The sequence below is a fragment of the Bidens hawaiensis genome, unplaced genomic scaffold, assembly GCF_021521415.1.
Source record: "Bidens hawaiensis isolate Kalapana, Puna unplaced genomic scaffold, B.hawaiensis_p1.1 tig00067347_1, whole genome shotgun sequence".
In the NCBI taxonomy this organism is placed as follows: domain Eukaryota; kingdom Viridiplantae; phylum Streptophyta; class Magnoliopsida; order Asterales; family Asteraceae; genus Bidens; species Bidens hawaiensis.
Window position 1 is genome coordinate 19,111 of NW_027506608.1, and position 13,164 is coordinate 32,274.

The 13,164-nt window shown below is 40.1% G+C and overlaps 1 pseudogene; it reads right to left on the minus strand.

Annotated features, from left to right (window-relative positions):
* Nucleotides 1-442: 442 nt before the first annotated feature.
* LOC143618284 (U4 spliceosomal RNA) lies at nucleotides 443-574 on the minus strand (annotated as a pseudogene).
* Nucleotides 575-13,164: the final 12,590 nt, after the last annotated feature.

Genomic DNA, 13,164 nt, shown 5'->3' on the forward strand with positions numbered 1-13,164 from the left:
GTAAATTTTAAAATACAGTGTTTTATTAAATTAAGAATATATCGTTCCAATATGCCTATTTTTATATACAGTCATGAACACACTTTTATACAAAGTTTAGAACATAAAAGTACCTCATGAACACACTTTTACACAAAGTTTAAAACATAAAAACACACTAACAAGGCTTGAACTCTCGATATACCTTGTGATCACAAATAATTGTAACATAGTACCTGTGCCCAACCTAATCAATAAAAAGAAGTCCTAATATTCGTACTGAATAAGCTAATCAACGAGATAAGCTAATCGGTACAGGTATAAGTATTTGGGACAAAATTCTAAACACTATCTAATAGTAAATAAAAGTTATGATTTTAAAAAGTTAATTTACCTCAAAAAACAAAATAAAAAAAATTAAACTAAATATTGTAGGACCAAAAAATTAAACTAAATATTGTTGGACTTTATCATTAAAAGAGAGTCCTTCCAGAAATTCTTGATGGAAAAGGGGGTTTGGAAGTAGTTTTCAACAGCAATTGACGCACCTCGGTTATTACCTCATTAGCTGGGTCATTACCCCAAACGCAAAGATACTTTATACTTTACCCATAACCCATTTTTTATACACCCCTTACCTGCTTCCTCTTTTATCCTCCACCGATGTGGGATCAATCATAACTTTCACTTTCTAACCTAGAATATAGTTAAAGCAATTTGTGAGTGCTTAATTTCAGATTCTTATGTCTGTTTGCAACTTTCTAGTTGAACATCCTAAAATTAGGATGTTAATTGGTTCGGTTTTCGGTTTACCAGGTCTGAAATTTTATCTGGTCATAACCGAAAACCGAGCCGAATTCAGAAAGTTTGAAAATTGAAACTGAACCAAAAACTAAACCCGATTTGGTTTACCCGTTAACAGTTCAAATCATAATACAAAAATTCATGACATTCTGAGGCATATAACTGCAGCAAGAACAGTCCATAAAACATTCTAAGCCACAAAACAGGCTTATAAGTATTAACGCATAAACGTCAATTAAAGGTTAAGATCACAAATCTTTGACAAATCCGATTTCCAGAGGCCAAATAAGATAAAATAACATATAGCGATGCTAAACACGAAAAAAAAAACTTCATAAAGTTGAAAATTTTGATCATATAAGCGTCACGAACCTCAAGTCATTATACGGTTTTGTGAACTTGAAGTTGTAAAGAGCGGGTCGAAAATCTACTGCTAATTGTGAACTTGAAGTCATTATACGGTTTTGTGACTTTCAGCGGCGACAACAAATGTCGCCGCTAATACACCCTATAGTCGCCGCTAATACACCCTATGTGCCACGTCATCACCCATGCCATGTCATCACCACGTCATCCTAGTATTGGTGGCGATATTTGTCGTCACTAAAAAAACTTTTTTGTCAAACTGATTTTCTTACCGCTAAAAGTCACTTTATATTTTTTTGGTTTTTCAGTATTCGCATTTTTCCCCTATAATTTCCAGTTTTTTTTTATTCAATAACCTGCATATTTTTTGGATTTTGATACAAAAGCACTAATTTATAAAAACACACCATTTGTCTTAAACATACATAGAAAACTACATAACATGTCGATAATCACGGTATCTTGTCTAGTTAACATAAAACATAAAACATAAAACCACTAGTCATCATCCACGTCCAAATATCTTATCTAGTTAACATCTTACCATAAAACCCCTAGTTTATCTCATCATCCCCAGCGCTATCGTCACTATTATCTTCGTCCGCCAAGTGTGATGACCTTCTCGAACTCATAAACTCATCAAAACAATTTATGAAGACCGGGTCTTGAAACATTAGCTTGATTTGATCCTACAATATCAATGAAGTATACAAATAGTAAGTTAAAAACAAAATTACTTCACATGAATACAAACATGTCCCTAACGGGCCAAAACCGGGTAAGTACAATTAACAGAAACATTTTTATAAATATCAGGTCTTAAGTAGTTGATGTTCGGCTCAAGGTAACATTAATAATGCAAGTCATTTTAACTAGTTGCAGGTCTTAACTTGTTCGGCTCAAAGTAACATTTTTAAAGGCTGAGTTGATGTTAGTAAATAAGCGAGTTTAACCTGTGTCATAGGCTGAGTTGGTGCATGCCCCTCTTTTTCATGAGCCGAACATGTCGATGTAAATCCTAAAGGCGGTTTGCGCCCAATCCCTCTAATAACCCCGCGTCGGGAACCCATCTCCTTTTCAAATTCTGCAACTTCATTTACTTGTGACGGGCCACCTTCTTCATTAAGGGTCTGAGTTTGAATCTCATACTCCCGCTCTAAAGCATGCTATATTTTACAATCTCTTGCACAAGTTTCAGGTTTTTAGCCTTTCCTCTCGTGTTCTTTTTTGGAACAACTTCAATTATAATTAAAAATTATTAGTCATGATATTTATAATAATGACCAAATATATTAACTAAAAAATAAATAAATAACCAATAAATTATGCTAAGACTTACCATCTTCCTCATGCCAACCTCGGTTGCCACGAAAAGGTGGTGGTGGATCCCCAGCACCGTCCCCGCCATGCCCAAGGCCCATTACATCAGCCATCATAAAATCTGCACAGCTGGTCAAAACATTAAGACACATGCAGATTGTTTAAAAATTAAAAATTGCAACTGTTCAAAATAATTAACACGCTAACAGACGAGTCAATAACACAGCTGGTCAAAACTTTAAGACACTAACAGACTGTTTAAAAAATAAGAATTACAACTGGTAAAAAGCATCGGGCCACATCATTTTAACTTTGTTTCATACAAAGATCTCCACTCACATCTCAGTAAAATTTAGATTTCGTTAATCCAAAGATAGAACAGCTAGACAGTCATCAAAAAGTAAGACCCGTCCACTCTTTACTTCATAATGTAATTTATATATTATTAACATTTAAATGCTACGCCCTGCTTACGGTGCGCGCATATAATGTATATATGTGTGAACCCTCGGGTGGGCAAAAGTAAAATTGCACTAATTTTGACGTTATTTTACTAATCTCGTGAAAATAACATTAAAAGTGGCGGAAGGTTAATCAGGCATCATGTGGTGGCGTTGATAGCCGAAAGACAAGGGCACATGCACCGATCAGCCGGTGTCCCGATGATTGAGTGCTATGTGCCTTATGTTCAAGGCTTGACGCAAAACTACTATCGAGCCGGGGGTCTCACTGGAAGCAGCCTCTCTATCCCTATGGGATAGAGGTAAGGCTGTCTACATCTTACCCTCCTCAGACCCTACCATAGCATTGCTATTGGTGGGATATACTGAGTACGATATTAACATTTAAATGCTCTAAGATGTACTATTTATCCTTTGATCATTTGTTTTGTGTATGCAGCTTTGGATGTGATCATGGCTGTTTATTATTACAAAAACATAAAGATATGAACAAAAGGTATTTCTGGTTCACCCCAACATGAAGCAGCCTTTATTTTTTGACATTAAGCGAGCGATTATTTTTCTTTATTTTTAATGATGCTAATTACTTGTGACAGATATTTGTGGAACTACATTTACCTTCTGCCGAAGAGTGCACATCGTGATTGAAAAGGGGATAACACCATAATGGTTTACGAAATTCAAAGCAACATGAAAAGGAACCCTTGCGAGCATATATGCTATTGCCACTTATTTAAGAAAGTTCATACGAGTCGAAGGAGCATACATGATATTTTTTAGTTAATGTCTGCAAATAAGGGTCAATTTTCACAGATTTGGTACAAGGGCGGTTCTGAAAAATGTTATCAACACTTCTGCATTAATGTTTATTCACTTCCTATTTTTAAGAGAACTACTTATTTGTATCATGAATTTACTATTCAGGCTTTCTCTTTCTTTTGCGATACCGTGACGGAACGAAATTATCCAGACAGAATTCCCGTCGCGAAGCGCGGGGGTATCCCGCTTGTTATATATCTATATCATCAAACGAATTAACTAATGCTTTAATAAAATATCTAAAAAAGTAAAAAAAAAAAAAAACACAAAACTATATAGCTACCAATTATTACTATTTTTTAATATACTGTTTCCCTAATACCTAACCAGAATTTTATTAAACTTTGGGGTAGTTTGATCATTGATATTAAGCACAAATCTACCTATACGCATACAAATCAGTTTATTAAACGAGCTAACACCAGTACACGCAAATCACTTTATTAAACGAGCTAACACGCAAATCAGTTCATATTAAGCCAAAATAATGCATAACTCAACAAAATCTGCCTACACACCTACAAATATGTCCATATTAAGGACAAATCTGCCTTCACACACACAAATAAGTTTATATTAAGCATAGTTCTACCTACACACAAACAAATCAGCTCATATTAAGCACAGATTTACCTGCAAACATACAAATCGGTTCATATTAACCAAAATTTTATGTATCGGTACCTGAATTTTGGGGGTTCTTGCAGCAGAGTCGAGGTGCAGCGGTGGTGGTGATGCTCTGACGAGAAATGACTCCGGCAAGGAGGTGCAGCGGTGGTTGGCTCCGATGGATGACGACGGCGAACAGCGGTGGTGGTGGATGACGTGGTGTGGCTGAGTTGGAGGGAATGGAATTTGTGATGAAAAGTGAGGCTGAGTTGGAGGGAAATATCCCTGGTCTGGACGGATAAAACTCCAACCATTGGATTGGTTACAAATGAACGGCTCTGATCTAATAATGATAGAAATCACGCGGATTGACAATTAGCGACGACATTTTAGAAGTCGCCGCTAAAAGTGTCGCCGGTAAATCACAGATTTAATGAACGAAGATGACTAGGCCATGGTTATTACCCTGTGTGGAGACTGAGAAGCTTTCATTGTGGTATCATGGTGTTGCCCACAAGTACGTACCTCATGCTCACTCTAGCTAGTTTTCTAAACCTAGAGATTAATGTGTAAAACTGTAAATTCTTCTTAAATAATAATGCGGATATTAAGAGCATCCGCAACAACTGCCCGTTATAGATGCTCTAAAAGGGGCTTAGAAGGAGGGACGACGGGACGGTAAGGGTGGACAACATGGAATTGAATCACCGTACCAGTGGATTCGCATTATTCTTACAATCAAAAACTCTAAAACACGGTTTGAAATTCGGGAAAAAAAATATGTAACGACGTTAAGTGTTTTTTAAAGGAGGTCCATCGAGAGAAAATAGTCAGAAAGTTGGACTGTTAGTATAGATTTTTAAAGGTGAGATTATCAAAGCAAATACTTAATATGAGGTTATTTATTTCCAATTTATCTATTTCTAATGAGTCGACATGGCATGTCTTAATCTTTAGATGGAGGATGCCGACCTTCTGCATTCATAATTTACTTTTATTTTCATGGTGGGTCATTGTTTACTTTATTTGGTAATATGTTAATTCAAAATATAAATCAAAAACTAGCTAGGAAATGCCTTCAATTTATTATGCAATGCAATTTGCCCATACAGAAATGTAAACGTTGAGCAAACCAAAGCAAGTAGTCACAAAGGTTCACGTTATTTGTCCATGGAACATAAACCGGATGTAAATTAATTAAACCATCGTTTCATCCATAGGTAGAAACCTCCTCAAATGAAGAAACTAAATATCAAACCGCTTGTCTTTCTAGGTAAACTGAACTGGCCAATCAAAGAGGTTTATTAGTGTATTAGAGTGAAGTTTATTCTTGTTTGCTAACCTGGGTCCTCGGGGTTTTTCCGCCTACTTAAGCACATGCAAAGTACCCATTTCAAAACGGATACTCGGAAGAACCTTTTAAAAGATGCTATCTCCAAGGATTTGGACCTTTTTATAGATGTTGGGGGAGCCCTTCGGGCGGGGGATAAATGGTTATGTGGGAGGTGCATGACGTTGCATGCCCTTAGCAGGGGATGGAAGCATGTTGATGGTGTCTATTTATTTTCTATGGATTCTAGAGATGTTGGAGAATTCATCGTTGGGATCCAGAAACCTAATCGTGTGTCTGTGAATAGTGACCCAGGTCCATCTGTAGGAGTGGTTGGGGATGTATCCCTTTTGGAACGGGCTTTCTCCCTTCCCATTCAAACGGTTAAGAGCATCCCCCAAGTTGTCGTTTGGCGTTTGCTCAGACGTTGGCATGTGCTTTACGCAAGGTAGTGGATTCACCAGGCTCGATTGAGAATTTGGTCAAATTACTATTGTTGCCGCGGTGTACTTTAAGGGTGGTGAAACCTTCCACTAGGCAGGAACGCAGGTCAGGGAATCGAAAGTCTTTGCAATGTAGTAGCATTCAGCAAGCACTTGCGGTGTGGAAAGATGGATCTGGTTTTGCTGACTTGGTTCTTTCTCTCTTTGATAACGTGGGGGAAGCACTTTTTCTAAAAGAAAGGTGGGAGGGGAGGAGGGTTCTAAAAAAAGCCTCAATATTAAACAATGTCTCAGGAAAGTCAGGGATGGTCATTTCACAGCTGTCGTCAAGGTATTATGCTCAAGTGGGGTTGCCCCTCTCGGAGATTCAACCATGAAAGCCCTCATTGATAAACACCCAGTGGTGCCGCCTCCGTCCTTGCCTTCTAGCTCTGTCACCCTGCCTACTCTCTCGGTGGATGGGGACTGTGTGCTTAGATGTATCCGATCATTTCCTAAAGGGACCTTATGCGGGAGAGACGGGATGCGGGCGCAACACTTTTTGGACGCTCTTAGTGGTGAGGGATCAGTGACTTCCATGGGTCTGCTCTCAGCCATCACTGAAGTCGTCAACTTATGGCTAGGGGGCCTGTGCCCCAAGGTGCTCGCTGAGTTTATTGCTTCGGCCCCCCTTACCCCTTTATTAAAGTCGGATAATGGAATTCGGCCCATTGTTGTGGGGGCTATCTGGCGTAGGTTGGTTTCTAAAGTGGCTATGAAGATGGTTGGGAAGGAAATGAGTCAGTATTTAGGGGACTTTCAGTTTGGGGTTGGGACCCCTAATGGAGCAGAGGTGGTGCTTGACAGCGCGAACCGGTTTCTTAACTCCTTTCACGCGCACGGTTCTTTAGCTATGCTTACCGTGGACTTCTCCAACGCATTCAATATGGTCGACCGCACAGCCCTTCTCCGGGAGGTTCATCATCATTGCCCGTCTATCTATCTATGGGTCCAGTTCCTTTATGCCCAGCCGGCTAGGTTGTACGTTGGTGATGACTGTATAGGGGCTACTACTGTGGTTCAGCAGGGAGACCCCCTTGGGCCCCTCCTCTTTGCCTTAGCCTTACACCATCTTGTTCTCTGGGTACAAAATGGCTGTAACCTCCCATTTCATGCTTGGTACTTGGATGATGGGACTATTATTGGTGGTGCCAACGAAGTCGCTAAAGCCCTAGACTTTATCAGCTCGGAAGGGCCATCATTGGGGCTTCAACTTAATATTAAGAAAACCGGGGTTTTTTGGCCAACGTGTAATGGAGTGAAAGTTAAAGATGGACTTTTCCCTAATGGGATTGGTAGACCAGAGAGAGGGGTAAAGCTCCTTGGAGGGGCTGTTAGTCGAGATCCCTACTTTATTAAGGAGTTGGCGAGGCGGAGAGCATCTCGTGCGGTTGATCTTATGAAAATCTTACCTTGCATTAGGGATCCCCAGAGCGAACTCCTCCTGCTTAGGTCTTGCATGGGGGTTGCTAAGTTGCTTTTTGGGTTACGAACATGCCACCCCCATATGATAGATGATGCGGTATCATGTTTTGATAAGGGGCTTCGAGAAGCCATCGAAGACATAGTTGTATGTGGAGGCCCGTTCTTTGGTGATCTTCAGTGGCCACTTGCATCTTTACCGATGCGCTTGGGGGGTTTAGGCCTTCTTTCGGCTCATGATGTTGGGGTTTACGCTTTTGTAGCGTCGAGGGCTCAGTCTTGGAAGCTACAGAATCACATCTTAAGGAATAGCGGAGTTGTCGACCTGGACTCAGACTATGTGCAAGCCCTGGAACACCTAAATGGCGTTCTCACAGACTTTGACATTGGCGGTTTCTCTAATAAGGACACCGCCCCACCAAATCCTCAAAAAACTTTGGCGAATGCCCTTTTTGGCAAAATCGCTCAGAGCCTGGGAGAAGTTTTTGGATTGTCCCCCCGACAGAAGGCGGTTATTAAATGCTTACAAGGTCCTCATGCCCAAGATTTTCTGACCGTTATCCCAATTGATGGCTTGGGCCAAAGCATGTCTGCGGTCGAGTATATGGCCATTCTTAAGTACCGTTTGATGGTCCCAATGTACCCAGAAGACGAAACATGTCCGATCTGCCGTAAGGCTTGCCTGGATAAATTTGGAGAGCATGCGGTTCATTGCAAGGAGATGCCTGGGTTCAAATACCGACATGATTGGGTGCGGGACGTTCTTTGGGACATCTTAAGGCGAGTTGGGATATCGGCTAAAAAGGAAGCCCCGTAAACTTCCTTACCACGGAAGGGAGATCCACTCTACGACCGGCAGATTTGCTCGTCTTTGGTTGGGCCGGGGGAAAACACGCTTGTGTTGACCTCACAGGGGTATCTCCTTTGGCTGGTTTGAGGGATAATGGGTTTGTAGCTGGGCAAGCAATGAAAAGGGCTGAAACGAAGAAGGTGGAGAAACATGCTAAAGCCTGCGAAGAGAACCAACATGTTTTTGTCCCTCTGGCTTTTGATACCTTTGGCTCCTTGGCACCGGAAGCTATCCGCTTCCTAACCAGGGTCCAACGGGTTGTGCATAGCAATGTGTCGACTCCAAAGGGGCAGGTGTATGTCTTTAGCAGGTTAGGGTTTGCAATTTAGAAAGGGGTGGCGACGCAGCTTGTTGCCCGCCTACCTGCTATGTTGATGTAATATCTATGTTTCTATTTAATGAAAAATTTCAGAGTATAACCAGACATCAAACGATCTTGCCAAGTGTATGATGGAGAAGTTTAGCGGTGATCCTTACTAAGTATATTAAAAAGCAGTACTTGTAAAGATCCTACCAAGTGTTCCGACAAAGATTGCGGTGATTCATGCCAACCGCCTTGCGGAATAAGATTCTCAATTGAAGGTTGTGGAGTATAGTTATTTATAGTTATTTACTAACCTTATACTTGTAAATAAGATTTTTTTTAATATAGAACAACAGGGAATATAATAAAAAAACGAGATGATATTTAGAAAAAGCTAAACAAGCATTAAAAAAACATAATTACATGAAGAGAAGTATGTGTGAAGATAAATGTTTTTCATATTCTATTCACAAAATACATGGAGTACAAATAGAGAGAGATCCTCGATTACAGGAGACAATCAAGGAAAGATATATGGAAAATACAACAGCCTTGACTATGTATTTAATCTAGAATATTCTACTTGTTTAAACTAAGTGGCAGGAATTGATATTGTTGCATTTGTGTTAATACGCCCCCGCAAGATGGAGGTTCCGTCGGAAACACCAATCTTGGACCGTAACTTTAAAAACGAAGCTCTAGACAAAGGTTTTGTAAGAGCATCAGCTAGTTGATCAGTTGAGTTGATGTGATGAACTTGTAGGGTGCCAGCTGCAACCTTTTCACGAACAAAATGATAATCTAAAGCTACATGTTTCATGTGCGAGTGATACACGGGATTAGCACACAAGTAAGTCGCTCCGGTGTTGTCACAATAGAGTCTAGGTGACACATTCACGGGAAGACCAATTTCTTTGAGGAGATTTTCTACCCACGCGAGCTCGGCAGCAGCATTAGCAAGTGCTTTATATTCCGCTTCAGTGGACGATCTAAAGACCGACTTTTGGCGTGCAGATTTCCAAGAGATGATATTGCTACCGAGATAAAGAATGTAAGCCGTGGTAGAACGACTAGCCGTAGTGACACCTCCCCAATCTGAGTCGGAAAAGGCGGTAAGCTCTAAGGGATATTTCCTTTTCAAAAACAAGCCATGATAAACTGTTCCTTTGAGATAACGAAGCAAGCGATTGAGAGCTTGCCAATGCGTTTGAGTAGGTTGATGCATGAATTGTGCTAGCTTGTTAACAGCAAAAGAAATATCCGGTCGCGTGAAAGCAAGATACTGAAGAGAACCCACAAGTTTACGATACGGTGTCGGGTCTACTTTTGGAGTACCATCTTCGGGCATCAAGACTTGAGATGAACATAATGGAGTTTGAACCGATTTTGCCACATCCATGCAATGCAAGATTAGAAGATCATGTATACGCCTATACTGAGATAGAAACAAACCACGTGTAGTGGGTATAATTTCCACTCCCAAAAAATGACTAGGATACCCCAGGTCTTTTACTGGAAACCGAGATGCAAGACTGTGAACAAATCATTCATGAACCCATTGTTGTTGCTTGCCAAAAGAATATCATCAACATAAACTAAAAAATAGCACATGATACCATTGCGATTGTAGATAAAAAGCGAGGCATCCGCATGAGATTTGGTGAACCCAAAATCAACTAAAAAGGAAGTAAGAGCTATATACCATGCACGTGGTGCCTGTTTAAGACCGTACAGGGATCGGCGCAGTTTTCAAACATGATTCGGTAATTGTGGGTGAACATAACCAGGAGGTTGTACCATGTAAACCTCCTCTTGTAAGTGTCCGTGTAAAAACGCATTATTAACGTCTAATTGACGTAAAGACCATCCCGCGATAAGGAAATAGCAAGCACCGTGCGTATAGTAACGGGCTTGGTAACCGGACTAAAAGTGTCAAAATAATCTTTACCGTATTCTTGCAAAAAACCCTTTGCAACGAGACGTGCCTTATACTTGTCAACGCTACCATCGGGATGGCGTTTGATGCGGAAAACCCACTTACATCCAATTGGTTGTCGATAGGATGGAGCAACAAGTTCCCATGTTTGATTCCGAAGTAGGGCGTTGTACTCATCATCCATGGCCTTACGCCAAAGCGGGTCTTTAGATGCTTGAAGGTAGGTATTTGGTTCAAGAGATTGAGGTATAGGATGAACAGTGGTGGCATTAACAAAGTGAGAATTGTAGTATTTTGAATTGGGTTTCTTATTTCTAGGCGGCGAAGAGGATGGAGACTGTTGCGTTTCCATGGAAGAGGTAGTCGCCGATGAGGCAGGGTGGGGTGGGGTGGGGTGGTATCCGAATTTGTGGAGGTTGAGGCAGAAGACGGGTTAGGCGATTGGGAATTAGGAATGATGGTTGAATTATCAGAAGTAGGGAATGGTGAATTTGAGGTGGAAAGTGAAGTTGTTGGTTCATGACATGGTAAGGTGGTGGGTAGTGAGGAGTCTGCATGGGAGGGTGTTACCACATGCAAAGGTACTGGTTGAGTGGGGTTAGATGAATTTGTAGGGGAAGCATGCAAAGGTGGTGATGGAGCATTAAATGTAGAGAATAATTCATTTGTAGTGGGAAGTGGGTACGGTTTTGAAGAGTTTCCTTTAGACGGGAAGGTATCCTCTACAAAGGCTACATGTCTAGAATGATAAAGACGATTGGTTCGTGAATCTAGACATTTGTACGCTGATTTGCACGTCGAGTAACCTAGGAAGATGCATGGTTGGGAGTGGGGTTATAGTTTGGAAGTGGCGTAAGGTTTAAGCCATGGGTAGCATAAGCAACTAAATGTTTTAAGCTTTTTATAATTAGGTGACACGCGATAAAGCATTAGATATGGCGATTTGGATTGAAGAATTGGTGTCGGAAGGCGATTAATAAGATAAACCGCGGTTTGGAACGCATGAGACCAAAAGGAAAGTGGTAAACCGGCATAATGTAGCAAGGCGAGGCTAGTTTCCACAATGTGCCGGTGACGGCGCTCAACGATTCCGTTTTGTTCAGGGGTATGCGGGGGAGTGGTGTAATGAGAGATCCCCATGGATTGGAGAAAAGGTAAAAGACCAATGTATTCTCCACCATTGTCGGTGAAGAGGGATATGATGTTGGTTTGAAAGAATTTTTCCACAAGTAGTTTGAATTGGGGAAAAATGATGGACACATCGGATTTGCGTTTGATAGGATAAAGCCACGCATATTTAGAGTAGTAGTCCACAAGCACAACATAATATTTAAACCCATCAATAGATTGTTCCACCGGCCCCATACATCCGAATAGAGTAGTTGTAATGGTTTATTAGCAACAAATGAATTCGCTCCAAATGACAACTTGTGACATTTATTAATAGCACACGATTGACAATGCAAAGTAGAACATGACAAAGACTTAAAACTAAGACCAAGGTTTTTACAAAGAAATTGAAAAGTACGAAAACAAGGATGTCCAAGTCGATGATGCCATTGGAGTGGTGATACGGATGTTGTTGCGTTAACTTGTGGAAGTGAAGACAACCGATTGAGATAGTAAACATCATTGATGTTCTCCCCCCCGCATAATGGGCACCCCGTTTTGAGATCCTTCACAAAAAAATAAAAAGGAAAGAATTCAACGGAAACATGATTAGTACGACATAGTTTAGTGACCGAAATTAAATTAGTACGCATGTTGGGAACACATAAAATATCGGGTAAAGATAAAGGTTTGGTTTTGGTGGAAAATTGAGTTGAACCAATATGAGAAATAGAGAGACCCGTACCATCACCAAGAACAATTTCGTCGGGAATTGATATTCACAAAATACATGGAGTACAAATAGAGAGAGATCCTCAATTACAGGAGACAATCAAGGAAAGACATATGGAAAATACAACAACCTTGACTATGTATTTAATCTAGAATATTCTACTTGTTTAAACTAAGAGACGGGAATTGATATTGTTGCATTTGTATTAATAGTATGTTGCATTTGCAAGGATTTTAACATCACTTCAGTTTTAGAGGGGCGTATATCATACGTCCACAAGGTCATGAGTGTTCGAGGAGTGATTAAAACAGAGTTATATATATAAAATCCACACTATCGCTATAAATCGTAGCATCATTTGTTAGCTATTCTTCATAACTATAAATTCAACTTGCTGAATTGTACTCCACCCAACCCTATATCACACATACTTTCTTTTTCTCAAAATTTCAAATTTCACTCACGATACTATTAATAATATAACTTTTAAATCATTGTATTCTTTGATGATATATTTTTCTTTAATAAGTGTGTTCGTTAACTTTAAAAAAATTCTAAATACACAGCTATTCACCGGTCTAGAATCGTCTCTCTTAAAAAATGAGAAGAGGAACTCAAATATACAAAATCAAAAGTTTT